Source organism: Ambystoma mexicanum, chromosome 4q (genome assembly GCF_040938575.1).
Source record: "Ambystoma mexicanum isolate Mex_15411 chromosome 4q, UKY_AmexF1_1, whole genome shotgun sequence".
In the NCBI taxonomy this organism is placed as follows: Eukaryota; Metazoa; Chordata; class Amphibia; order Caudata; family Ambystomatidae; genus Ambystoma; species Ambystoma mexicanum.
Genome location: NC_090928.1, coordinates 1,015,660,315 through 1,015,684,876, shown reverse-complemented (window position 1 = coordinate 1,015,684,876; position 24,562 = coordinate 1,015,660,315).

Genomic DNA, 24,562 nt, shown 5'->3' with positions numbered 1-24,562 from the left:
TTGCGAACAATACTTACAGGCGTAGTGTCCTCAGAACACCCCCATTTCGTTTATTTACAAACATCGCAGGACACTTCATGTGTTCTTAGAACAATTTCAACTTGCTTGCGAACAGCACGGACAGGCATTCCGTCCTCAGGACACCCCCATTTTGTTTATTGACGAACATCCACCGTCCACAGGACACCCCCATTTTGTTTATTGACGAACATCCCAGGACACATGATGTGTTCTGAGAACAGATTCAACTTGCCAGTGAACAATACGGACAACGTCCTCAGGACACACCCATTTCGTTTATTTTCGAACATTTCAGGACACTGCAAGTGTTTTTAGAAAATTTTCAGCTTGCTTGCGAACAATACTTACAGGCGTAGTGTCCTCAGTTTTGCAAAGTTTTGTGAGGTTTGGTCAAGGGAGGGCAAAGTTATGGGGGGGGGTCCCAAAATTTATTTTTTCCCATAGACATAATGGGAAACATTTTCCGTCACGCCTACAGCCCAAACCGCTGGATGGATTTTCACCAAATTTGTGGCAGGAGCGGCGGCTTGGTCCCAAAAGCGTGCTTTTGTTAATTTGGTGTAAATTTGTACAGTATTTTTTTTTTAATGGGCAAAACATAAGGCAAAAAAATTGTGATATCTAAGTCCACTTTGCGGGCTCACTTCCCTGATCGGTTCGCAGACTGGCCTCTGATTGGCCAGAAAAATGTGCAGACTGTTGCATGGTCCACGGACATTGGGACGCGGACACTGATTGGGTGGTGGGAAAACGTGAAATGCAGCGGTTTTCTTGAAATGCCTGCCATCTTGGATTCGCTGACTTTTTTGGGGGTCCGCAGACAGCGTGGTGAAAATATTTTGAAAAATCAGCATTACACTTGTCAAACTCAACAAACAATCTCTGGGAATGTTGGGGGGATGAAGATTGGATTGCATATGGCCATAAGAAGCCAGAAAACTGGTTGTTTGATCCCCCAAAAGTCTGCAAACACTCCAGATGTCCTGGGGGCAGTCCTGTGGTGTTCGCGGACACTTCAGATGTTCTAGGGCATCTGTACCTATTTGTGCATTACAGGGTTGGGGAAAAGCAGTTTTTGGATGGCTTATAACTTTTGCGCCACTCAATGAAACTGCATGTCATTTAGCAATTGTATTCTAGAACTAATCCTCAATGGTTTCGCAAAGTTTGTGGGATTCTGTCAAGAGGCGGTAAAATTAGAGGGGGGTCCCAAAATATTGTAAAGGCATATAAATGTGGTGTCATTTGACAAATCTGCACAACATTTGGCAAAACGATTTTGGATCTAGATATAAATGGCTTTCTAAAGTCTGGTGGGATTTACTCAAGAGAGGGCGAAATTAGAGGGTGTCTCAACATTTTTAGATGGCTTATTACTTTGTTGCTATTTGACGAATGTGGACAAAAGTTTTGAGAAAAATTATAGACCCAACCTTCAGCGGTTCTGTAAAGACTGAATGGACTTTGTCAAGTGGGGGCTAAGTTATATGACTATTGTATGTACATACCTTTTGATACTTTAAAAAAAATAAAACATGGGTGGATTTCAAACAAACTCGTGAGGAGCATTGGCAAGGACATTAAAGCATTGTTTTGCAAATATGTCTGTGTTTTATTTTTTGACAAGTGTCATAATGTAGGTACAAAAAATAGTCATATACCTTTGGTGACTAAGCTATAGCCTGTGGCTGTGGGCAGTAGCCAAATTGTCTGGGTCATGGCATAAGGTCATGACGCGGACAATCTGGCTACTGGACATGACCGCTAGGGACGAAACATGGTGTTAAAGTGGCTATGTCTACCTGGGACTGGCTATATGGTAAAGTTATACGAAGGTGGGATGGGTTTGAAAGGGAAAAAAGTGCTTGTGGTAATATGTTCATAGGGTTTTGCAGGCTGCCATGGCAAGGGAAGAGGGGCTGTGTACGGAGCCCCACCTTCTCTTTCCATGTTGGCTGTCTTGGAAAAGGATTTTCCTTCCTTCGCTATAGGAAGAAAAATCTATGTTTTAGCACCCTGGGTTCCCGCTTTGTGAACCAGGGGTGCTAATGGCCTTTAGCCCCCATTTCAGGGGCTGCAATGGACGATAATGGTCCATAGCCCGCCTTATTTATTTATGTATTTATTTATTTATAACGTGCTAAAGCACGCAGACATCAGGCTGTGTGGTTACAGTATTTGTTGAGGAAGATGAGGTGGAGGAAGACAGCTTGCTACTTGCTGAGAAAGGAACAACCTTTATGAGAGCATTGTGGTCATTGGATTTGGTGTGGCAGTGCATGCAGGCGGTCCCGTAGGAGTACTGTCCAGGTAGTCTGTGACTGAGTACAAAATTGCACTCACTGCATTTCACTTTGGTAGCTTTAGCCTTTGGTACACTCCCAACAGTAGCAAAGAACTGGCACACCCATGATTCCATCTTGGTGCTAGAAGTAGGCACTTCCTCTACCTCATCTTCTTGGTCCTCTTCATTGTCTTTGAAAGTACTGAGCTTTTTTTGTTGTGAAGATCCTCCAGGAGGGATGGCAATAACTGATGCCATTTTTAAGATAAATAGCAGTTTTGATAACATTCTTCACACACACCTCACCATGCCACGTGCAAGTTGTAAGAGGATTCAATCCAACACTACAGCTAATTCAATGCCTAGTCTGGGATACTGAATGGAAACCCTTATTGATATATCTTTATGTCCAGTTCATGCGTTCTGGATGACTACCCCTATATAACACCCCTCTCTTGGAATCCCCCTGACCCCATTGAGCCAAGAAGTAGTTCTGTTTTGCAAGTTAAAAGGTTTATTTGAGAATTTAAACAATATATATATATATCACACTTTATAATAACTTAATAATTGAATATCACACTTAATCTGATATGGTAAAGATTAACAACGGAGAATCTGGCACTAGCACACTTCTTTATAATCACTAAGGAGTTGACATGAAATGGATAAGGTAGCACACTGGTAAATAGGGACAGAAGAATACTGTGGTAGAGAATGCTTTGTAGGGTTCAAGGAAATGCAAGGTTGAATGAATGAAATGCAGTATAGAAGATAAACTGATATGGTTTCACAAAAGACAAGGTAATCACTTTCCCTTTGTGGCAATTCCCCCCCCTATACAATGTAAGGAGATGGAAGGAAGAGCACACGGTTCAGGTATACAATCACAATGTAATACAGAGTTCCAGTTTCCCAGCAAGCTTAGAGGAGAATAGATATGAGTTTTACACAGGCTCAAAATGCTTTAAAATGCGATAGCAATATATTGGAAAATGTGCTAAAATGATTTTAATTCCCTCTGGAGGTTCAGGTTGAGGACTAGTTGGTTTAAATAAGTTCAGGCTTACTTTAGCAATGTTCTAGGAATGATTGGCAGGTTAAACGAATTTTTGGCAAATGAAAGCAAGGAAGCTGCTGTTTTCACACGGGGAGAAATTTGCAAATCGCGGTAAAATTCGCGAGTGCATTTTTCGCGATTGCGGCATAAGTATAGGGAATAGGAATGCGGTTCTAGGTTCGTTGAAAAGCCAAGATTCCCAGCTTTCAGAGGAAAGTTACTGCAAGTCTCTGAGACAAACGGTCACAGAGATATGAGCAATATGGTAAAGGTCGTTTTTCAGATTTGAAATTTTAAAAGTTCAAAGTGACAAGTTACAGCTAGCAACTAGAAATGACAGGTGACAGCTTTGCAAATGACAGGTGACAGTTAGGAGACAGTTCTGGTTAGATTAAAATAGATTGAATTATATTATTTTAACTAAGAGATTGGTTCTGCACAGTTCTGCTAGGTACTCACAATATATTTAGAAATAGAATGGGCCTCGCCACGGATCTGGTCAGGTTTTCTTCACTCGCCACGGACGGTCTCTGCGCACAGCAGTCTGGGTCAGCTCTCTAGTTCTGCGAACAGCGGTCTGGGTCAGCTCTGCTCTGCCTCTGGTTCTGGATACTGCTCTGCTTTCTCTGGGTACAGCACTGCTTCTGGATCTTTCTGCACAGCTTTCGCTGGACCCAGCGCTGATCTGCACGGCTCCTGGATGCTGCTATCGCTGTTAGGTTTGCTGGATGCTGAGGCCCACTGAGAAGAGTTCTCAGTTTGTGGGTTTAGGCCCTTGCTTTGAGTTCTGAATCAAGTTCTTTGGAGTTTTAAAGTCTACGTGTTGAATCTAGTATCTTCTGGATGTTGTGTGGTCCGGCAGAGCGCGTTGCAGCAAATGGAATTGAATGTCCCTATCTGTCCTGACTGTCTGCTTTTATGTGTTTTGAAAGTGGGTGGAGAGGCTAGCTTCCTAGGCCCTACCCCTCTTCACTTGTCATTGGCCACTTCCTCCTCTTCCCCTTGATTGGGGGAATGAAATGAAGTGTCATCATGATGAGGTCTGTTTATGATACAGAGAACCCACCCCTGTCAACTTGACACCCAAATCTATATCTGATCCAAATACATATTTACACAGGTACACATCTGTTTAAAATTGCACGCACCCATCACATATCACATGAGGTATACTCTGTCCAAATCTGCTCTTCCTGAGAGCTTGCATTCAAAAATGGCAACATATTTCACTTTTTGGTCAGGTTACCAATATTGGATTTGTCCCCGCATTTACACAGATGTGCCCATGGTGTGTGGGCATTAGGTGGTGGAGTGTCAGATTTTTAACATACATACAATTAGAGTAATATCCTCTTTTCCGCTAAAACCCCCATGAACATACCACCGGGTCCTACCACGTCTTCAAATGTGCACAGAAAAATCACAAGAATTATGGTATCATTTAAATAATTATGACAAGTCCGTACTATGAGTTATTCATCTTTTTCTAAAACCATATTCTGGCTACAGGGGTGTGTCTTTTCAGGTCACATGGTACAGAAACCAGTCTTTCCACTTTCTTCAAGCTCAGCCTCTGTCTCCAGTTTCTCCCCCTCCCCGTTTCTGCCAAGAGGAAGCCATTTTTATGGCCCCTGCAATAAAATATTTGCCTGAGTCAGGACAGGGCTTTGTTCAATTTCCTGCAGAGCCCAGGTAATTCAATCAGAGAAGTGTCATATCCCTTTTGGTGGGAACAGCAAAAGGCAGCTAAGCCTGGGAACACAGCTGTTGTGCAAGTCTCAACTCCTGTCGGGGGTAGCTGGTGGGCAGAATTCAGTTTCATTAAGCCAGGTTTCAGATAAAATGTCACTTTTTGTTCCCCAGTTTAAGTCAAGACAATTTTTACATATGCAGCTAGAATGCTGATTCTAAGTTCAAAACTATGACATTTCAACAGTGACAAACTATGTGACACTCAAAAGTAGGTCACTCAGTTAATTTAAACATTTTCGATTTTTGGTAATTTTAAATCCAGTTTCAGTTTAAGCCGCTGCAGACCTGCAGAGCTCAGACAGTCTTGTTATAAACCTTCAAGTCACTTCAGAATATAACTTTACATTGTATCCACCTCTCAGTAAGTCTTTCTTTGGCCTGCTTTGGGTTCATTTATTCAGTTTTACACAAATGTCTGGTGTTGTTTTAATACGCTGGCTTTCTGATAGTGGTGAGTACTGGTAATGCAACCATTTTTGGGATTTTTCTTGGATTAATGCATTCCAAACAGGAATGGTTCTTACATGGTAGTAAATCCTTGCTTAACATTGTTTTGATGGGGCTCCTTACAGTAAAATGGTTATGTGGAACCCCACAAAAGGGTTGAATCTTTAAAGTGGTCTGGTGAGCCATGATTTCAGCAACTTTTTGACATCAGTAACAGTGGATTTTGTTAACAAAGATCTTTCTTTACACTGGTGGGTGGCAAGTGAGCTAACCATTTTGGTGTGCGCACAAACTGCGTGGTTCTCCTGGATTCTGTCGCACTTGTGGGCTTTTTGGCCATCTTGGATTTTCTAAGCCCACGGCACCAAATGTTGCAGCATGATAGCTCAAACGTGGGTCAGGACACCCAACAAATCCCCCCACGTGACTGCCTTTTGAATTTGAGTCGATGGGGAGTCGGGTGCACAAGGGTTTTCACCCACGCACTGGTCTGTCCGCATAATCTTCTTCCAATTCTGCAAATGGCACAGTTCAGCATCTTTTCCTCCATCCGGTACTGATCGATCGATTCTCCTCGCCGGTCCTGATGGGAATATTGGGCGGTACCCTGGGCCCCTTACGTCTCTGCTCCCGGTCTCCGGATCGTCCTCCCTGGCCAGTCTCAAGGTTTTCTTTCTCCTAGGACGACAAAGGAAGAGCGGCAATACCTATTCATAGACATTTTTCCCCCACCATTGATATAGTGGGGTGGCATATAAATTTATAGTCAAAACATATGAACATGCACATTTCTTTTTGCATTCAAAAACGAAAACACCCACATTGAGAAACTCAGAATTTGATAGGCGATATGTAGGATATTTTAAGTTAGAACTGAATTAATCTGAGACAGTACCCTCTAGGATTCCAGAGGATTCCTCCAGTTGTTGCAGAGTGTGCCTGGGATGGCAACACTTCAACTGGTTTATGTGGACCCACTTGTCTTCCCCCTCTGCCAAACCGCCTTTGGGGATGCGGATCTTGTAGGCCACAGGGGAGATTTTGTCTATAATCTCAAAGGGTCCCTTCCATGTAGGCAAAAATGTTCGCTGTTTGGCCTGGTTCCTTTGGAAATTGTATAGATAGACCCGATCCCCCACCTGATATTCCTTCCTGGAAGTCTTCAGGTCATAGTGGGTCTTCATGCTATCAGCTGATCTTTCTAGATTCCGCTGAGCATAAGCAAAGGCATGCTGAAGGTGTTTCCTTAAATTCTCCACATACTCATGAGTTGTGGAGGCATTTATCAGTGTCTGCTCTTGAGTCCTGTAGAGCAAATGCTGAGGAAGCACCATCTTGCGCCCAGTCATCAACTCAAATGGTGACATTTTGGTTGCAGATGAAGGGGTAGATCTGATGGCCATTAGGACCAGAGGTAATCGGATATCCCAACTTGGCCCAGAATCTGCCACAAACTTCTTTAATATGCTCACAATGGTTCGGTTATTTCTCTCTACTGCCCCAGAAGAAGCTGGCCGGTAAGCAATATGCAACTTTCTTTTGACCCCCAGTATCTCCCACATCTTTGTCATCACTTCACTGGTGAAGTGGCTACCTCTGTCTGACTCAATCCTTTGAGGTAGGCCGAAACGGGAAAAGATGTGGTTAATCATCAGGGCAGCTGCAGTTTCTGCCTTGCAATTTGGGGCTGGGAGACATTCCACCCACTTGGTAAACATGCATGTAACGGTCAACATGTACTTGTTTCCTTTAGACGAGTGAATCACAGGGCCTACAAAGTCGATTTGCAAATCTGACCATGGCAGTGTCATCCTCCGCTTTTGGAGAGGCGCGCGGTGTGTGAGGGACGTCGGCTGAAATTGCGCACACACAAGACACCCCTTCAAGTATTGGTCAAGGTCCTGCCCCATGTGTGGCCAGTATGCAACCTCTCTTAAGATTTCCAGTGTTGTGTGAAACCCCCTATGACCGGCGCTGGCCGCATCATGGGCGTGACTTAACATCAGGCTTCGGAATGAGGTAGGAACCACCCACTGATCGTGGCCAGCTTTGGATTTCCTTACCAACAAACCGTCTTGGATCCGGAACATTTTTGGACATTTCATCAACACTCTAAGGTCCTCTTTCCCGTTGTAATCGGTATCCGTCAGGGGAAAGTTCTCAGGGTCCTCAATGTGTTGGTAAAATTTACCAATTATTGGATCCCCTTTCTGAGCTGTAATCAAATCAGCATCAGGGGTCTCCTTGCTCCATTGGGCAATTGAAAGATCATTGTGAGCATTTGTCTGGGACCTAGTGATAGCAGTGACCTGGATTTCCCCCAACAGGGACTCAATCTCAATTAGATCCCCTTGGATGGCCCCGGTTTTGGCCAGCTGATCAGCAAAGTCATTTCCAGTTTTGTCTGGTCCCTCTACTTTGGAATGACCCTTGATCTTTTTCCAATAGATGGTCATCTCATTCGAGGTGACCAGATCATCAATGTTTTGGATCAACTTCCCATGTTTCAAGGGTTTGTTGTTAGCACATAACATGCCTCTGGTTTTCCAATTAACCAGGTGCTCCACGAACCCGTTCCGTACATAATCCGAATCTGTGATTATGACCAGTTCGTGGAGTTGATGATGGACAGCAGTGAGGATGGCCTGATGCACAGCCATCAATTCTTCCACCTGACTACTTCAGGGACCAATTTTGTATCCAGCGGAGGGTTCTGGGGACTCATTCACCCATGCATTCCCTATGCCGGCCACCAGTTCTTTCTCCCCGTCGTTGTCAACATGGTAAGAGCATCCATCCACATACACAGTGGGCATTCCCTCACACTTGTCTTCTTCAAAGACTTTGTGGGGGGAATTAAGGTATGCCTCCATGTTGTCCTTTATTTTTAGACTTTCGTCCTCGAGACAGTTTTCTCTGGCACAATCATGCAAGTCAGCCAGAACATGCGCGAGGGGACTCTTCTTGTTTTGGCCATATCTGACCTCCACAGGAAAGCCTTGCATTGACAGAATCCAGGAAGTAATTCAGGAATTACTCACATTTCCAGCCCGGATTCTGTCACTTTGGAGATATTGCAGAGGCTGGTGTGGAGTCTCCACTATGATGTGTTCCCCCTGGATAAACGGGCGGTAATTCTTCAATGCCCACACCGTTGCCAGGAGTGCCTTCTCACAATCGTTGAATTTTTCCTCCACAGAGGATAAAGTTTTGCTCGCATAGGAGATTACTTTATTGACCTTGTCATGCTTTTGGTATAATACTGCTGTCAAGCAGTTATTAGAGAACCCTGTCTCCAGGAAGAACTCCTTGTTTCTGACAGGGTAAGCTAGGCAAGGCGCTTGTGAGAGGCTTCTTTTGAGTTGTTTTACCGCCTCGGCTTGTTCTGGACCCCATTCCCACTTGACCCCCCCTTCAGGAGATGAATCAGGGGTCTGGTGATCTCTGCGTAGCCCTCAATGAACTTTCTGCTGTAAATAGTCAGTCCAAGGAGGCTCCTTAGTTCCCGCAGAGTTGTGGGGTCTTTCAGTTTCTGAAGTGCTTCCACTTTCTTTTCCTGGGGACAGAGACCCTGAGGAGTAATCTCATGCCCCAAGAAATTAACACGGGTTCTACACCACTGTGCTTTCTGAAAGGAAAGTTTTGCTCCGGCGGCCCTCAACTGCGTCAGAACATAACGGATCTCCGCTATGTGTTCCTCCACAGATGAACTTTTGATGAGGACATCATCTACATAAGCCAGGTTACCCCTAGCACCCAGGTCGGGCATGGCCTTATGTAGGAAAATATTGAACTCATTACCGGAGTTAAGGTATCCGAAGGGAGTCCGGGTCCATGTATACTGCTGGCCCCCAAAGGTAAAAGTCAGCTTGTATTGGTCCTCCCTACTGACCGGCACGGTCCAGTATCCATTGGTCAGGTCTATTGCAGTGAATACCTGTGACCCCTGGATCTGGGCCAGCCCTTGGTCAATGTAGGGCAGAGGCCATCGGGAAGTATGGACCCGTTTGTTGAGCTCCCTGAGGTCGGCGCAGAGTCTCCACTGGCCGTTTGGCTTCAATTTTCCCAGCACCGGATTATTGGAGGTGCTGTGGACTGGACGGATTATTCCCCGGGACTGAAGGTTCTTAATTATTTCAGTAAGGGACTCCATTGATGCGAGAGGCAAGCGATATTGCTTCACAAACACAGGAGTCATGCCAGGGTCCGTGGGGATTGTTGTTGTGTGGATGTCAGTGCGACCACAGTCATATGAGTCTACCGCAAAGAGATCTTGGAAATCCAAGAAAACTTGTTTCAACTTTTGCTTTTGTTCCAGAGTCACACAGGCATCAGCTAGGTTGACTCTCTCTTCCACCATCTGCCTGAAGCCTGGAAAGACTTCTGGTTTGGCTATCTCCGCTGCCTCCTCCAGCTGGGTGGAGAAGTCCCTGGTCAGAGTGCTGATTTGGACCGGAGGCTTCAGGTGGGAAAGGCAGCCCTCATGGACCTGGAAAATCACCTCATCCCTCCTGAAGTCACAAGTCACATCTTCCTTACCATAGGGGCAGGAAGTGTACACCAGGAAGTTCCCCCCATGCCGGGTAAAAATCCTGTCTGGTGTTGTATTGTCATCACTGTCACTGTCAAAACAGTCCTTGGGGATTGGTCCTAACAGTTCATTTCCTAAATCGATGGAAAAATGTCGGTCATCAACCGCCATTCCAATAATGGTGCCTGCGGCTAGAGTAATACTCTTTAAGTCGCTATTATCCACCTCTATTAGAATGGTGTCATGTTCTATGTTGACTAATGGAGTTGGGTTTACCCCCAACCCTTGCTGTTGGAGAGAAGCGTTTAGATGTATGTAAGCATCAGGGTTTTTCAAATGTTGTCCTCTTTTAGCTTTCACTTCCAGGGAGAATTGTCGGGTCCTTTCTGGGATGGTGACTTCCTCTTTGATCTGAATTTCAACTGCATAAGGTAGCAATTGAGCTGACCTAAATGCTTTTTCTGGATCATCAAAGCCCATGGGATTATCCGCTAATCGGGACCAAGCTTTGAAGTTTATTAGGTCCAAACTAATGGCAAAGCGATTGAGAATGTCACTGCCTAAGTAAAAGGCGGCAGTAACGTCTTGCACGACCCAACAATTATGGACTATGCTCTTGTTGCCAATGGAGATTTTGAGCATACACCTGCTTGGCAGGAGATGTTTGGAATTAGGTGCTTCCAGGTCCATTTCCCATTTGTCTATCAGTTTGAATGTGGGAATGGCTGGATCTTTTGGGAGTTGGCGGAACATGGCTTCGCTGATGAAGATCTTACCGTTGCTCACACACACTCGAGCGAGAACAGAGTCCTTCCCATCATTTAACTGAACAGGGATGAACAACTGCTCTCCAATTTGCTGAATATCAGCCAGGCTCTGAGCTGATTTCACATCTTTCTGGACTATAGGAGTGGGAGTTTCTGATTGTGGATTAGTAAATAATTTCAGGGTGTTTCCTTCCAGTGTGGAATACCACCTTAAACTGGAAGGAAGGTTGATTTTCAGAAATAGAGAGGACCCCCCATCACCAGTCTGTTGTCCTACTGCTATTACTGTCACGTCTGGAATTTGGTTGTTCTGGAAGTGAAATTCTACTTGATCAGATTTTTGTTCAACCATGTGGCAGGTGCCGTTTAAACTAACATGGTTGACACTCTGTTTTAATTTTATTGGTCGGCTAGTCTGGGTCCAGAGGACCTTGTTTACGCAATCTATTAGGGGTGACAACCTTCTCAGGAGGTCATTCCCTAGTAAACAAGGGGTGCCCTCTGGAGTCACAACTATGACCGGGTGTTTCAACTTGTGTCGCCCAATTTTAATGTCCAAATCTGCCGTCCCCTCGATGGGAATTTCCTTCCCTTCAAAGTTCTGGAGTTGTCCAGGAAGTGAGGTGAGAGGAATTTGGTAATTCCCTCCCCTTCCTGCATTCAGTTCATCAAAGGCCCTTCTGGACAGAAGGGTAGCTTGAGATCCCGTGTCCACCAGAGCTGAAATCGTACCCTGCCCCTGTACTTGTACCGGGGCATAATATCTTCCCTCCTTCTCCTCAAGGGGGCACAGATAATGCACATTTTTGGACAACTGGTGGGCTAACTTTCTGGTTTTGGACATTTTAAGAGAAGAAATTTGGGCAGACTTCTGTGGAGAGCCTTGGGAATCTGAAAGAAAAAGTTGGCAACTGGAGATCAGAGCCATTGTGGGTTCCCCTGGTTCCGGTTCTGGGCCGCCCCTCCCTTTTTGGAGGCAGTCATCAGGATGGGTTTGAACCAGGGGATTTTCTTGCTGTTGGTTCTGGGATGAGATGGTGGGCGGCGGTAGCTCAGTCTCCACATCTCCCCAGTCTGGATTTGCATCCCTAGGGACCCATTTTTCTTTGGGAGGAGTTCCCCCCTCTCTGAAGGAGAAGGTCCTTTCCCCAGGATCCTCTGAGGATCCCTCTCCCTCAAATTGGAAGACCTGTACCTCCTCCACAAAGTGGGTCTGTTTGGGTCCTTTGTTTCTCCTACCCCCCTCTGCTCCTTGGGAGGTAGGCTTTCAGGGGCAGGAGATTTTGTTTCCAGTTCCTGGGTTTCCAGGGGCTGTTTACAAGTTGGGAAGGAAGCTTCCTCCAAGGCTTTACACCCCCCTTCCCCATGTGCCTCCTCCCTGGGAACCGGTGTGTTATCGGGGTGCTGCCCCCGTCATTGCTCTGGAGCACCAGGCCCAGAGTTTGGTGCATTCTGTGCTGGCATGCCCATCTGAGGGTTCTGCTGCGCCCTCAGTATGTGACCCAGATCCCGTGCCATATTTTGGACCTGGCGCTCTAACTGGGAAACCCGCTCAGGCTGATACGGGGCTCTATTTTCTCCCCTGGGCTGATCCCGGGAAGGGTAGCTGTCCCTTCTCTGGTAGTACCCCTGGTTGGGAAGATTTTGGTACCCCTCCACCCTTGGCCTCCCCTCTCCCGGATTAGGTTGTCTGGGCTCAGGGAATTGGGTAAAGAAGGATGGATGATTTTGGGGCTGGAAATTGGGTGGATACCTGGGGAAAAAGTTCTGCCCAGGATTTGGAGAATTTCTGCCCTCCTGGGGGAAGTTAGGAGGGAAGTTCCCCGGGTCAGGTGCTTGGCTGGATCCCCCCCCTTGGGCTGGAGGAGTCCACACATAATCCAGGATGGGTCGATTTCCCTTGTAACGGAGACTTACATAGTCAGGGGAGCGAGGGACCCCATTTGTGGGACTACCTCTTTCTCTCCCTGTCTGTGACTGGCCCGAGGACCTTCTGGGCCTAGCATTATTAGGTGCAGGTAGGTTTTTAGGCCCCTCCATCTCCAAATCTAAAACGGGGGTGACCTTTACCTCTGCCACCTTGGCAGCAGTAGGGGTGTTGTTGGCTTTGGGGTTTTTGGGCGCATTATTTTTATTTTCTATTGGCTTCTGCACCTCATAGATCCGGGTTGCCTGCACAATGACCCAGTCTAAAGATCTTTTCTCGTGAAAATCCCTCACGAGCTGGGTCATTATGTATTTGGGCAAGGCATGGAAAAACGTATTAATAAATTCTCTGCTATCCGTGCGCACCCTTCTTGTGGTCTGTGCAAAAGCACGCTTTAACTCCTGCACAAACTCTTGTGGGGCCTGATCCTCCTCACATTGTAAATTGTAGGCTGCCTTGCGAGCCTCTTGAGGATTTCTATGAGTAGAAAAATGTTTCAAGATGGCCACCTTATAGGTGGACCATCTTAAATGATTTTGGTCCTCCAGCCCCGCATAGAAACTGGAGTATTCCGGGGAGAAGGTCCACTTTACATATTGAATACAGCTTTGGCTGTCCTTCAAATGGAAAGTCTCCATCATTTGCTCAAACAACTCTAAGTGCTCCCAAACAGAATACTTGGCGTTCTTATGATAAGGCACGATGACGCTCCTGATTGCCTTAATCTGCTTTAAGGGGTCCTTAAGCAAGGCCCTTTTTGTCTTATTGGCCCTTTTGGTCCGGGTAACCCTGGTCCATTCATCTTCTGACTCAGAGGCACTGCTCTCAGAGGTTCCCGTCTGTTCTTCCAGGTTTTCCCGGATTCTGCGAGCCTGGGAATGGCTGGCAGAATGTGGGGACCTGGTCTCCTGTGTCCTGTACCGCTCAGAGGAGTCTTCAGATCCCTCCTTGCTGCTGGGATTTGATGGGTACCCCCCCCACTGACCTAACTGGGCAGAGGTTTTCAGGATGCCCTTAATGGGCCTACTCTCCTGGGGTTCCCCATTAAATTGCACTGTGCTTGGATGCCCATACCCGGATGCCCGCCCCTCCATTCCTGGGTGGTACTGGCCTATGAGGCCCATGCTTCTGGCTGGATAGTAATCTGCCATCCCTGTGGCCCTGTGCTCATGTGCGCCAGGGGACATGGGGGTGGCAGAGTCCAGGGACTGAGAGAGATAAAGGCCTCTGGTACTAGGGCTCCTGGGGTTATGCTCAGGAGTTTCTCTTTCCCAGCGAACCTCATCTCTATCCGCCCCTGCTCCCTGTTGCAATGCAAGAGCCTGTGCTTTCAGTTCCTCAGTTAAGGCCTTACTAGACTCTATCAGTCTCTCCTGCATCGCTACCTGTTGTTGGAGTCTATCATTGTGCTGGCAGAGAGCCTCATTCTCTCTCTGTGCCTCCTGATTGGTCCTGGAGCACTGGGCCAGTCTTTGCTGCAGGAGGGTTACCTCCTGAGCTGTGTCCCTATTGGCCTGCTCCTTTCTTGCCAGAGCATCCTCCACCCTCCTGGTGTGTTCTAACAAGTTCTGGTGTTCTTTTTGGAGGTCACCCAGCCCCTGGAGGGCCAAGTGATTTTCTTCTGTTTTTCTTTTTAAATGGCAGACTTCCTGGTCTAAGGCCTCTCTTTCCTGACTAAGAGCATGCATTTGTGCCGCCAGGTCGTCCCTCTGCCTTTGAAAGGCACCAGCTTTCTGGCGTTCTTCATCAAACTCTGCCTGGGTATCCAGGTCTTACAAAATCAGCTTGTTGCTCTCTGTCTTCACTCTATCTAGATGACTTTGCAGGGTGGCTACCTGCTCCGTGCATGCCCTGTTAAAGTCTAATTGTTGCTCCAGCTTTTTCTGGCTCTGCAGTAAGGAGTCCAAACTGTCTTTGTGCTCCTTCTGCAGGGCCAGAAATCTAGTATCCTGGTCAGCCTTTTCCTGTTGCAGTATATCCATGTCCTCTTTTATTTTAATGATATACTGCCTACTATCATTTTCTGACTCCTGGCTCCTCTGCAGCCTCTGCTCAGAAGAGTCCAGATCAGATTGAGCTTTCTGTAATGCCAGCAGTTGCCTACTCGCCAGATCTTGGCCTTCAGCACATTTGTCCTGCATGGCTCCCATATGTAAATATAAATATGCCGCTACCCTGGCAATCTTGTTGTGCTCATCCTTGGCCTTAGAGGACATATATAGTTCACTCAGGGCCACATGTAAGGGACCCTGGTCTCTCCATATATCTGACCCTGTTTCCGTGATCTGGGGTTCGACTGCTTGCAACCAGACCGTCTGGTCCTGATGAGTCCACTCACCTCTCACAAATAGCTTATGTAAGAAGTGCTCTCTGGCTATTTTCATATCTACCAAGGTCGTCATTCTGGAATTTGAGTTCCTTCCTGACTTACAGAAGTTTGTATTTTATTTTTGCAAAACAGACCTTTTCCTTGGAGCGTTCCTTTGAGGAGTGCTTTACAGCATAACACAGTTTGATGATCCGACCGGATATATGTATCTGGTCAGCTGGCACACTGTATTAATCTGCACAAGTGATAGATCTAATCCGGAATCCCCGGCTACGAGCCTCCAATTTGTAAGAGGATTCAATTCAACACTACAGCTAAGTCAATGCCTAGTCTGGGATACTGAATGGAAACCCTTATTGATATATCTTTATGTCCAGTTCATGCGTTCTGGATGACTACCCCTATATAACACCCCTCTCTTGGAATCCCCCTGACCCCACTGAGCCAAGAAGTAGTTCTGTTTTGCAAGTTAAAAGGTTTATTTGAGAATTTAAACTATATATATATATATATATATATATATATATATATATATATATATATATATATATATATATATATATATATATATCACACTTTATAATAACTTAATAATTGAATATCACACTTAATCTGATATGGTAAAGATTAACAACGGAGAATCTGGCACTAGCACACTTCTTTATAATCACTAAGGAGTTGACATGAAATGGATAAGGTAGCACACTGGTAAATAGGGACAGAAGAATACTGTGGTAGAGAATTCTTTATAGGGTTCAAGGAAATGCAAGGTTGAATGAATGAAATGCAGTATAGAAGATAAACTGATATGGTTTCACAAAAGACAAGGTAATCACTTTCCCTTTGTGGCAATTCCCCCCCCTATACAATGTAAGGAGATGGAAGGAAGAGCACACGGTTCAGGTATACAATCACAATGTAATACAGAGTTCCAGTTTCCCAGCAAGCTTAGAGGAGAATAGATATGAGTTTTACACAGGCTCAAAATGCTTTAAAATGTGATAGCAATATATTGGAAAATGTGCTAAAATGATTTTAATTCCCTCTGGATGTTCAGGTTGAGGACTAGTTGGTTTAAATAAGTTCAGGCTTACTTTAGCAATGTTCTAGGAATGATTGGCAGGTTAAACGAATTTTTGGCAAATGAAAGCAAGGAAGCTGCTGTTTTCACACGGGGAGAAATTTGCAAATCGCGGTAAAATTCGCGAGTGCGTTTTTCACGATTGCGGCAGAAGTATATGGAATAGGAATGCGGTTCTAGGTTCGTTGAAAAGCCAAGATTCCCAGCTTTCAGAGAAAAGTTATTGCAAGTCCCTATCTGTCCTGACTGTCTGCTTATATGTGTTTTGAAAATGGGTGGAGAGGCTAGCTTCCTAGGCCCTACCCCTCTCCACTTGTCATTGGCCACTTCCTCCTCTTCCCCTTGATTGGGGGAATGAAATGAAGTGTCATCATGATGAGGTCTGTTTATGATACAGAGAACCCACCCCTGCCAACTTGACACCCAAATCTATATCTGATCCAAATACATATTTACACAGGTACACATCTGTTTAAAAGTACACGCACCCATCTCATATCACATAAGGTATACTCTGTCCAAATCTGCTCTTCCTGAGAGCTTGCATTCAAAAATGGCAACATATTTCACTTTTTGGTCAGGTTACCAATATTGGATTTGTCCCCGCATTTACACAGATGTGCCCATGATGTGTGGGCATTAGGTGGTGGAGTGTCAGATTTTTAACATACATACATTTAGAGTAATATCCTCTTTTCCGCTAAAACCCCCCTGAACATACCACCGGGTCCTACCACGTCTTCAAATGTGCACAGAAAAATCACAAGAATTATGGTATCATTTAAATAATTATGACAAGTCCGTACTATGAGTTATTCATCTTTTTCTAAAACCATATTCTAGCTACAGGGGTGTGTCTTTTCAGTTCACATGGTACAGAAATCAGTCTTTCCACTTTCTTCAAGCTCAGCCTCTGTCTCCAGTTTCTCCCCCTCCCCGTTTCTGCCAAGAGGAAGCCATTTTTATGGCCCCTGCAATAAAACATTTGCCTGAGTCAGGACAGGGCTTTGTTCAATTTCCTGCAGAGCCCAGGTAATTCAATCAGAGAAGTGTCATATCCCTTTTGTTGGGAACAGCAAAAGACAGCTAGGCCTGGGAACACAACTGTTGTGCAAGTCTCAACTCCTGTCGGGGGTAGCTGGTGGGCAGAATTCAGTTTCATTAAGCCAGGTTTCAGATAAAATGTCACTTTTTGTTCCCCAGTTTAAGTCAAGACAATTTTTACATATGCAGCTAGAATGCTGATTCTAAGTTCAAAACTATGACATTTCAACAGTGACAAACTATGTGACACTCAAAAGTAGGTCACTCAGTTAATTTAAACATTTTCGATTTTTGGTAATTTTAAATCCAGTTTCAGTTTAAGCCGCTGCAGACCTGCAGAGCTCAGGCAGTCTTGTTATAAACCTTCAAGTCACTTCAGAATATAACTTTACATTGTATCCACCTCTCAGTAAGTCTTTCTTTGGCCTGCTTTGGGTTCATTTATTCAGTTTTACACAAATGTCTGGCGTTGTTTTAAAACGCCGGCTTTCTGATAGTGGTGAGTACTGGTAATGCAACCATTTTTGGGATTTTTCTTGGATTAATGCATTCCAAACAGGAATGGTTCTTACATGGTAGTAAATCCTTGCTTAACATTGTTTTGATGGGGCTCCTTCCAGTAAAATGGTTATGTGGAACCCCACAAAAGGGTTGAATCTTTAAAGTGGTCTGGTGAGCCACGATTTCAGCAACTTTTTGACATCAGTAACAGTGGATTTTGTTAACAAAGATCTTACTTTACACTGGTAGGTCGCAAGTGAGCTAACCATTTTGGTGTGCGCACAAACTGCATGGTTCTCCTGGATTCTGTCGCACTTGTGGGCTTTTTGGCCATCTTGGATTTTCTAAGCCCACGGCACCAAATGTTGCAGCATGATAGCTCAAACGTGGGTCAGGACACCCAACAAATCGTATGGTCACGAAGCACTGTCCAGAGGTCTGTGACTAAGTCAGACATTCCCGGACATCTACAGATGCAAAATTATTTCAAAAAGTTGCAAAAAGTGTATAGATGTGTTAAAAATGATGCTACAAGGTGGGAAATGGCAGACTTTTAAGGTGAAACTTTGTAAATTGGACAAAAATATTGCTTATTAAAGTATGATATTAGTAAGTTGTAGGAAAATAGCATGCACTGGTCAAAACCCATGAAATTCACTGAAACAACTTTGTTAAAGGGACGTTATGGTTAAGTTGCACTACTAAAAACCTATGAAATTAAATGAAAAAACTTTGTTAAAGGGACGTTATGGTTAAGTTGCACTAATAAAAACCTATGAAATGTAATCAAAAAACATAGTTAAGGGGACATTATGGTTAAGTTGCACTAATAAAAACCTATGGTTATATGTAAAACCGAAAAACCTCAGAAATTTGCCAGTTATGGTAAACTAAGCAACTATAACTCACGCCACCACCATGCACTGCTAAGACTAACACCCAGGACATCAAAGATGACATCACAAATGCAACTCTTATTGGCTCTCAGTGTTTATCTTGATGAGAATGATTTAATTATCAATTTACAGAAATCGCAGGTTCTGATGTATGCCCCCAAACACAACTATAGAAACAGAATGGAGTGGAAGATTAAAAATGTTAATTTAGTAATTGTTCCAAATTATGTGTGCTTAGGTTTACTTTTTGGTGGTTCCACAGCAATTGAGTCACAACTGAAAAAGATAGAACAGAAGGTGATCTCAGCCATATCTCAAACAAGGTTGATTCTTTATAAATTCGGCTATTATGTATTGGTGCCAAAAAGTTATTCCTACACTCCTACATGGACTCGAAACTAAGAAAATCATATTGGCTCCATACTTTAATAAGTTGGAGGCCAAATTCTGGAGACAAACTCTTCACCTCTCTCAGAGCACACCAGGACCTTGGCTACGGTTTGAGATGGGACTCACATCACTTGTAGCAAAGTATGGCTGAAATTTGTGCGCTTTGTTTAGCAAATGTCTATTGTACACAAAAAGGGATACAGTGCTTGCAATTTTGTCAAAATACATGTTAACATCTCCTCATAACTTTGTACGATCATGGAGTCATCAGGTATTTGTCATTTTGGCCAGGGCCGATATCACAGTGGATATCCTAATCACTAACCCGGACAAATCCATAACAAAGATTATCAAAAGGATTGGATTGATATAAGAGCAGCTTGAAGTTCATATAAACATGTTGATACTCGTTGGGTTGGCGAAAAGAAACTTGAAGTAACTGAACCTTACTTGTGCAAGGCTCCCTCACCACAGATTAGAAATGCAATTCTGCGCCTTCGTCTAAATTTGTGGCCTACTCGGGATATTTTGGCACAAAGGAAACAAATCAAACCTGAGGAAAATCTTTGTCGCTTTTGTTTCGATGTGCAAATGTGAGAAACGCTGGAGTATTTCTGCACAGACTGTCCGGCACTTATGGCCTTGAGAATGAAGTATTTTGATAGACACATGCTTCCAATTGGAAATATGATAATGACTAATAGGTGGCCTATGAATGTAGCCTCTACAAATATGAGTATCGAATAGCAACATCACGTTTTCTTAATGCACTAAAATTGAATGATGATCCCAAAAACTGTGAATGACTAATGATGAAATGCTCTGATACATGTTGCTATATAGCATCTTATTTAATTTTTTACCTATCTCCTCCTTTTAAAAATTGTATCGTACGGACTAATTCTTTCTAATTTTGATGACAATTAATTCTGGGGGAAATATCAGTTTATTTTATATTTCCTTTTATATCAATTTCCTTTTAGGTTAAGAATGGAGGTTGTTGTATCTATTTTGCGTCTTTTAAGAATAGATTGATAAACAAAAAGTACAACGTGTACTTTGAGTCCCTGAAATAGGCTTTGAACCTGATACAGTGCTAAGTGTACGGAACACTGAGCCTCTAAAGATGATATATCTTGAGGTAGTAACATTTTGGGGGCTCTTGGGGAATGAGTGAGCAGACATACCAACTCCTGATATATATCTGTTTCCCCACAGTTTTCCTAAGTTAATATCCCTCATTCAGAGTGCCAGCGTGCCCTACCAATCAAATTTTGGAAATCACTACAGGCATTGCCCGCAACAGCCCCATGAAGACTATAGCAGCGCGGAGGTTGGCTAAATGACATGCCTTAGTCACCTCCCCAGCCCTCCACCACCGATCCAGTACTATGCCACAACATAACCCAAGAGCATGTAGCCACTAAACAGACTACCAACTAGAAACATTGATCTACCCCCTCAGGGCCACTAACCCTCCACCTCTAATACCTTTACTCCATCCTTCTTTCCCCCAGCTTGCTATCCAGCAGAGTTACATGTTGAAGCATCCACTCGTCACACATGGCATGAACTAATCTCCACTTGGTAAGACTCAAAGTTCTCTACCACACTCAAGGGCCCAGCAGCCCACACATCTCAACACGATAGACACTACCATTAACAGCTTGTTTTGTTGTTTTCTTCCCCTCCCTTAATGCATCTCCTTCCTCCCCCGTTCTGATACATAAATCATGTAATACGTAACGTATTACAAAATACAACATGCAATGTCTAATATGCATTTAAATCATGCAACATGCAATGAAACTTACTATATCAATAATTAATTTAACTTACCCACAACGTGACACATTCGCAACACTCAAATTGCATAAAATAAATGAAGCACAATTGCACCATGAAAACCACCTCTCTGATGTCATGTCACTTGCATGACTCACCTTAAATATATATTTTGTCACCTACAACTGTCGCCTCACATATCATCATGAAATACACGAAACCACATGTTCATCGTGGTATGGTTGAACCTCTGCAGCCTTGATAAAGACCCTGTTGGGTTGAACCACATGTCAGCACCATTGATCCTAATAAAATAAGCACTCAAAACCATTCAAGTTGAGAAAGACTGATAATTTCTCTTGCTCCACATACCAAACCAATTTGGTCTAATTACAAATACATAACACCCAGCGCCCAGGTGTTTGTGGTTTATGATTTGGTGTTGTAGCTTCAAGAAATGTATCAAACACCTGAACATATGTACATTCCTTTGCGGTACTACTACTACACCATCCTCCCCCTTTATATGGCAAACCCATATAACAGCACTAATTATGTATGTAAACAATCCAAAGGCAAACCCACCCATACGTGGATACAACCTGGCACTACAAATATGCCCCAAAGACACATATTTATTATAATATTATTTGTGAAAGTAGCTAGGACTATTGCTGCACTAGGAAATAAGAAGGTAGATATGGTCTATAAGAACACAGTTTCGGTGGTTTTATTATAGGTTCCAAGAGGAACGATAAATGCTGCGAGTCATTCACCTTTGAGACAACATAGCCCTGTTGGTTGTACGTGCTTATATTTCGCCCTTTAACAGGCTTTTTCAATGCATTGGATTGTACATATATTAGGTGAGTACATTCTGATCATTGATTGTTATTGTCTTGTACATTTGTTACATCCGTTAATATCAGATTACAGATTATTGGTCTAGTACATGTCATAGAACTCTCAACATGCATTTGTTTCTTTTTACAGGTTGCTGATTTAGTACATTTCATGGCACTCTAGAAGTGCAATTCATCAATTTGTATTTGATTTATACATCTCATGTATTTATTTCATACATTCATAAGGTCATAAACATTATTTTAGGTTACAGTGTCTTCTGCAGGATTGTATGGGAAATAAGACATAGGAGGAAGAGGAGAAAAGAAACTGAGAGTTAAGGAGGTCAAGAATAGGTCTCACTATACCATATTATTGTTGACCATAGATTACAAGTGGCCTTGTTTCATGCAGTATGGTGTGATAGTTGATGGAGTGACTTATCATTATCAGTGAGATATCCGCAGTGGTTAGGTCTAATTGTTGTATCATTCAGTGAGTGGTGTCGTTCAGCATGCTAGGATGTGGGTAATTGTGATATTATAATACTTTGGTGAGGCAGGTGCTTGCTATATTATAGTTCTGTAAATTCTTTCTGTGGAATCATATGACTGGTGTTTTACCCATGCAATTCCTGTCAGATGGACTAAATTGTCAGCATACCACTACCACCATCGACTTCTATTAGGATTGTCCTTTTATTTCTGGGTGAAAAGAAATAAACATATGTAGTAATTGTAATATTTGGTGGTCAGTTTAAGTTGGGCCTCATATAGCATGGGGGTGGTGGAGATGGTTATTAGGTATGTTGTACCTTGTATATGATGGCAGATGGTCCCCTTCATGGTGAGTGTTTTCAGGTATACAGCTGAGCGGTACACATTGCCCTAGAGGGTTAAAAAAAGGTTTTGATTTTAGTATGTGTGCACAGTTGCTTCATAAGTAAGAGGGTAGAATAGTTAGTTGCCCTGCTGGGAATCTTGTTCCTGGTACAAGAACTGTTCTCAATTATATAGTTAGTATATTCTCACCTTGTCAGTATTCAGGATTCTGCTTACTCAAGGATGATGGTACTCTGTTCTCATCTTTGCCATCTTGTTTTCTTTGTTAAGTAGTTGAATTGGCGTACCGTGTGAATGAAGCGATTACGTCAAGCATACTTCACGTCGCATTGTGAGTATGCTCATTGCAAAATTGGCATACGCTCTGATGCCATGAATGATAAATATAGATTATTCTTGAAGTATGACATGCACATCAAGTCATGTTCTATGCTGAAATTGTATAGTCAGGTTTCTGGGTGTCCTGATTGGGTCATTGTAACTGTATTATGCATAATGGTCAGTTAGCATAGTAAGGTGGCCTTGAGTTAAGGCTAATGGCTAAGAGGTCTGTATTGGAGAAATGCGTTAAAGTGAGGGATGATGCAACTGAGCCAAGACAGTAGTTCATGGGTTAGATTTATGTGGAGTTAGGAAGTCCCACGCTGTGGTAATTAGCCTTCATTGCTGCCTAACCGTTGGTATTACGATGGTGGCCATAATTATGAGCCAGTCACTATTTAGATCATTATTAAGGAGGGTGCCCATATTATGTGGCAGGACTCCTAATTGTGGTCAGTGGGAGAAATATCAGTCATGGGATGTGTCAGACTTATGATGAGGTAGGTGGGTTCACTGAGGCTGCAAAATGATGATCTCTGTTGATATTTCCCTTCCATTGTGTCTCGGTAAGCATGTGCCATGGTGTTGGTGCTCCTTATTCTTCATTGTGTTACAGACATCTGTGGTCATCTATGGTGGTTTTTTGGTATTTTACTCATATTCATAAAAAGTAGTGCATCTCATTATCCATTTTGAGACCTTCATTAATGGTCCACAATTTACAAATCATCTTGGCTTAGTCTCTTTTCACAGTTGACCAGTCTTGAGTCAGATTTGATGTGTCTAATGCCAAAGAATTTTACGTTGTCTGTCTAGTTTTTTTCTATGACTGACTAAGAGTGAATAACAGTCTTAGTTAGGCGACTGCAGCAAGGATACAACAATACTTTACACAACTGAAATCGACACAGGGCATAGGCAACATATTCACTTTACCCTCCCAGCAAATATTTAATATTGTTCCATAATCTAGTAATTGGAATAAACATAATGCAGAAAAGCCACTCAAAATTATTATGAATAAAAAAGGAAGCTGTTCGAAAATCACAAAAATAAAATAAAATAAAAACAGATAGCACAATTGATACCACTGTAAAGTGTGTAAAAAACCAACATGATGAAATAGCAAAAGTTATTCAAAAACATTCAGTCTAAAATGATTTCTGATGGAGGCACAGTTTGCGGTGCTTTTTGAACATCAGATAAATGTACCCAATAGCACAGTTCCTTAAATTTAGCAGCAAGGGGAATAACATATACTACAGTGTAAGAACCATTATAACGAGGTTCACTCCACCTAAGCACAACATTCTTTATGTAAATCTTGTCATGAGGAAACAATTGCAATGGTGGCGAGCTTGCAGATTCAGTGCAGCACTGTTAGCAGTGTCACCTGATCACTGTGGAGCAATCAATCTGTTGAGAAAGGTATTTGATACACTTTGTTAACTGGGTCAAATACAAATGAAATTCTTTCCCTAGGGTTGATGCAGCCCTGTGAGCATCTGACGCACTATGCACAGGAGTTAATGGCATCTGCATATGTCCCGCCATCACAATTTCATGTCGGGAGAGGTGATGATCCTTACAGGGCAGAGTCCTTAAACTGAACAAGGCCAAGGGGAGACAATGCACCCAATCCCTTTTCAGTGCCGCACACAACTTGGATAATTTTGTTTTGTGCAGACCGTTCATCCTCTCCACAACTCTGTTGGTCTGAGGGTGATAAATGGAACATAGA